Source organism: Fukomys damarensis, unplaced genomic scaffold (assembly GCF_012274545.1).
Source record: "Fukomys damarensis isolate Sample0158 unplaced genomic scaffold, DMR_v1.0_HiC HiC_scaffold_29, whole genome shotgun sequence".
NCBI classification, from domain to species: Eukaryota; Metazoa; Chordata; class Mammalia; order Rodentia; family Bathyergidae; genus Fukomys; species Fukomys damarensis.
In genome coordinates this window covers 4,215,895-4,221,183 of record NW_022900941.1, presented here as the reverse complement: position 1 = coordinate 4,221,183, position 5,289 = coordinate 4,215,895, and positions in this window count along the sequence as shown.

Genomic DNA, 5,289 nt, shown 5'->3' with positions numbered 1-5,289 from the left:
TATATATATGCGCCATAAAAATTTGGAAAAAATGTCAATGAGCACTTGGATCTTGAAATAATATTCAATTGCAATAGAAGGCTCTAAACCTTTAAATTCAAGGTAACTACTTACCGGCTGGAAATACAGCTCAGTGGTAGATCGTCTGCCAAGGATGCAGGAAGTCCTGAGCTTGAGCCCCACCACCTACCGGAAACAAACAAAAAAAACAAAATGAAAAGAAACAACCTGCTCCCAGAAAAACAAACAAAACAACAGCAACAACAAAAAACAACATCAACAAAATGAAGCCAACATGTTTTATTGCAGTTCCATAAAAAGAGGTCGTGGAAAGTAGTAGTCTTCATATTTTGACAGCCCTACTCCCTGAAGCTCACATGTGCACAGCCTGAAGCATCATTTGGAACTTGGTGGTCGGTTATACATAAGAAGCAGCTTATTTGGCCATTTGTGTGAAAAGACTCTTGAATGTGGTCTAATTCTTTCCATTAGTCTTTGGACCAAAATTTTCTGTGCTATGTGAGAGAATCAAGACCCAAGTGAACAAAAGGATATAAAAGTAATTGCATCATAAATTATTGCTAAATAAGTAAATACAGCTTACACTGCTAAAACCTTGCCATTTCTAAGCTTTTGGAAGCTCCTTCTATATCTCTTACCTGTATCAGCCCCAAATATTCTAAAACGAACAAACAAAAGCATGGTGTGACATGTAAAGGTGTGCTTCTCACACAAGCACACATGAATACACACACACACACACACATACACACACGCGTGTCATCTGCCCTTGGCAATGGAGATTCTATCCCAGTAATTTTCACTGGAAAACAGTTCTGACTTCCAGTTGTGACTCATCCTCTTCCTCACCACAGTAATTAAGTATGATTGGCAAAATGTTGCAGTCCTCACCTTCGCCTCTCCTCAAACCATCCACAGTATAATTGAAGCTCTCACCTGCACAAAAGCTACTTTAGTTCCCTTCCGCAAACTAGATTACAATGAAAATTTGTCTGATTTAACTGAACCAAGAAATAGATTTTCTTATAACTAGCAGAAAGGAGAAAATAAGCCATGGAAAAAAGATAAGGAGATTTTATTCAGCCGTATTTGACCTGTATTATTACCTGAGAAAACACAATGTACCTAATCTCTTTGAAGCCATTTCAAACCCTTAGCCTTTATTGCTTAAATCACATTAGGCATAAAATTGTTTCTATCTGTCACTGGGTGCACATAGACACACACGCAAACAGACACTCGCAGATATTCACAAAAGAGTCTGATCAATGGCACGGAAGAAGATTTAAAAATCAGACTATTTGTTTTCAGTGATATTTCCTCTACTTCCACATGATGCTGAAACCCTTATTTTGAACGCAAAACTGTTAAAATCCTCACTTTTAGAAGAAAGGGACAGGTAGTTTGTCCTTTCTCAACTGTAATTCCTGACTTCACAGCAGTGGAAAAATTATATGAAATTATTAAAATACTAAGGTGAGGTAAGGTGTGATTTAAAATTAATGCCAACAATTAATGGGAAATATAAAAATTCATTTACAGCTTATTAATCACTGCATAACCACACAAGTACCGACTCCCTATGATGAATGTAACTGGTGTGCACTACAAACATGTACTAATAAAAATTAATAAAAATAAAAACAACCTTTATTTAGAGAATTGAGCTTCTTGACTCAGAGGTGAAGAAGAAAAAATATATGATTATAAGCACCCCTCAGAATATAAATTTAACCCAAATTTCAATGAGGGAATGGGAGACAAGCAGTCCATAAACGTGTGGCCAGACCTTCCCTGCAGGAGAACTGCAGTCCTAGAGGGTGTGCAGTGTGACAGAATGTGCGCAGTGTGTGCAGCCCATGTGTCCGTGTGCAAACGGACACCTGAGACATCAGGACTAGAAGGGGGAGGCTGAGGTTTCCGACACTCACCGCCATACTGTTTACTTAATTCTGGGATTCTGGAATTCTTTAGTTTTTATTTTGTACATTTCGTGGCTTCCTTGTTAAGTGCATGTATATTTTTATTGCTCTACTTTTCGGAAATATTGACAGTTTTATTTTTATGAACATTTTTGTCCTTAGCAATATTTCTCATCAGTCGTACTTTTTCTTAGATCATTCTCACCTGCCTTCTGCTTGTCATTTGCATGGAGATTTTTTTCCACTTTTTATCTATTTGTATTTTTTAATCTATTTTTTCCTCATTGAGTTTATTGGTACATTTTAGGTATACAGTACAGTTACATTCATTATTGGGATCTTGTACCTTTGCATGACAGGTCTTAGTTCTCATTTTTTCCCATACCCCTGCCCTCCCTTCACCTCCTCCTCCCTTCCCTATTTACAAAAACTTTATTTCCATTTTTTTCTTTTCTCATATTTTCTCTTTTTCCTTATTTCCTTTCCCCTACCCTTCCCACCTTCCCTACACCTTTAGCCCTCTTCTTCCTACTTCACATTGTCAGTTATACCATTTGGATCTTATTTACACTTCTAGTTTTTCACACCAGAGAAAGTATTTGGTATTTACACGTGTGACTTATTTATTTCACTTAAGAGTATGAATCTAGATTGTTTCTACGTAGCATATACAGTTGAATCAGGTTTTGTTTTTTTCCATATTTTAACTTATTATGCCATTCTCTACACTACAAACAAGTAATTATTGCTTTTATGTTTAATGTAACTACTTTAGTGTACGTTTTAGCTCTATTTCACTATTTGTTTTCAGGTGGTTTCATGTCTTCTGTTCTTGTTGCTCTTCTCCTCCATGAACATCTTCTTATGTTAAAGATATTGCCTCTTGCATCATTTTCATAACCTTGTCATCCTTTCCATTATGTGTATGTTTGTTCAGTTATTTTCTTATTGGATGCTATGGTGATTATAATAGCACCTTAATTTATAACAATCTCATTTGAATATCAACTTAATTTTAATAATATACAAACGTCTTATTCCCACATTCCAAATATTTCTCCCACATGCTAATATACTTATTATAACAAATTATAGTCAATCATAATCACTCATGCATTGATAGTCACAAATTTCTCTACTTGCAAAAATCTATATGTAACCCAACAATCAATACTACTAATATTTTCCAGTCATTTGCAGGCATGCAGAAACGGCAAAGAAGTTGAGTCTTTATCTTTGTGGATCAAAGTGATGCTTACTTCCAGGAATGAATTTGGTTGTATTGTTTCCCTTTCAATTTCATTGAAGAGTTTAAACAGCTGCGGCAGTCATTCCTCACTAAACATCTTGTAGAATTCAGCAGGGAAGCCATCAGGGCCCAGACATTTCTTGGTTGATAAATTTTTAATTACATTTTCAATTTCATTGATTGATATTGGGCTGTTTAGAATTTTTATGTTATCTGTGTCCAACTTTGGTAATTCATATAAATCTAGGAATCTGTCCACTTCTGTGTTTTCCATCTTATTGGCATAAGGGTTCTCAAAGTACTGATAATCCTCTGGATTTTCTGCTGGGTGTGTTGTAATTGCACCCTTTTCATTCCTAATTGGATGGATTTGGGCCTTTCATTATTTTTTTTATAAGGTTAGCTAGGGGTTTTGTCAATTTTGTCTTTTTTTTTTTTTTTTTTTTTTTCCGGGGTGGGATGGTTATTTTTTTTTTTTTTTTTTTTTTTTTTGTACCAGGGATGGAACCTGGGTCCTTGTGCTTGTAAGGCAGGCCACTGAACTGCTGAGCCCCTTGTCAATTTTGTTTATTCTTTGAAAGAACCAACTTTTGTCTTCATTGATTTTTTTTGTATCATTCTCTTATTCTCCATTGCATTGACTTATGCTCTGATCTTTATAATTTCCTCCCTTGTATGAGATTTGGGTTTGTCCTGCTCTTCCTGGAAGCTTGAGGTTAAGTATCAGGTTGTGTAATTGAGCTCACTCTGTTTTCCTAATATCAGTATTCACTGCTATGAAGTTACCTCTTAAAACTGTTTCACTGTGGCCCATAGACTCTGATATGCTGTATCATCATTTTCAATTAATTATTCTTCTTCTGTGACCCATTGGTTATTCAGAAGTATGTTGTTCAATTTCCATGTGTTTATGAAGTTCTTTTGTTTTGTTTTGTTTTTTTGCTATTGATATCTAATTTCATCACATTATGGTCTGAAAATATACAGGGGATCACTTCAATTCCTCTGCACTTACTTAGAAATGTTCTATGAGTGATTATGTCATCGATTTTTGAGAAGAACCATGTGCAGCTGAAAGGAATGTGAATTCCGCTTTTGTTGGGTGAAACACTCTCTAAACATCTGTTAAATTCCTTTGTTCAAGCGTTTGATGGAGTTCTAGTATTTTGTTGTTTCTTTTCTGTATAGTTGATCTATCTATCTGTGACAGTGGGGTATTGAGGTTCCCTGTCACTATTGTGTTAGTGCTTATTTGATTTTTCATGTCCATTAGTATTTGATTTACTATATATATATATATGAGTGCCATCTCTTCCTCTTGGATTATTCCTTTTACAAGGATGCAGTATCTTTTTTATGTCTCTCTTAATCAGTGTTAGTTTGAATCTACCTGATCTGCAAAGGGGATAGCTACTCTTGCTACTCCTGCTTTTGTTCCATTCCTGTTCCATGGAGTATTTTTTTTCCATCCTCTAACTTTCAGTCTATGAGATTATTTTCTTTCTTTCTTTCTTTCTTTCTTTCTTTCTTTCTTTCTTTCTTTCTTTCTTTTTCTTTCTTTCTTTCTTTCTTTCTTTCTTTCTTTCTTTCTTTCTTTCTTTTCTTTCTTTCTTTGTACCAGGGATTGAACTTGGGACCTTGTGCTTGTGGGGCAGGCAGTGGAAGCACTGAGCTAATCCCCTGAACTATGAGTTTCTCTTTGAGTTAACAGTGTTTCTTTACACAGCATCATTTTGGGTCTTGCTTCTTGACCCATTCTGTCAGACTATTTCTTTCGATTGGTGAATTGAAACCACTAACACTGATGATTATAACTGATATGTATTGAATTATCCTTGTCATGACTTTTTTTCTTTTTGTTGAATTCTCCCCCTTTGCATGTAATTTATTGTCATGCCTGACGGATTCATTTTTTTGGTTTTACTGGTGTTGTGATTCTCATTGTCTTTCCTAGGATATTGTTTGAAGCATCTCGGAGTGCTAGTTTGGTATTCATTTAGTTCCTGAGGTGCTCTTTGTCATGATAGTACCTTACTTCTCTATCAATTTTATTAATCATGTCTTGATTAATTAATCATGACTTATTAGGCATGTCAT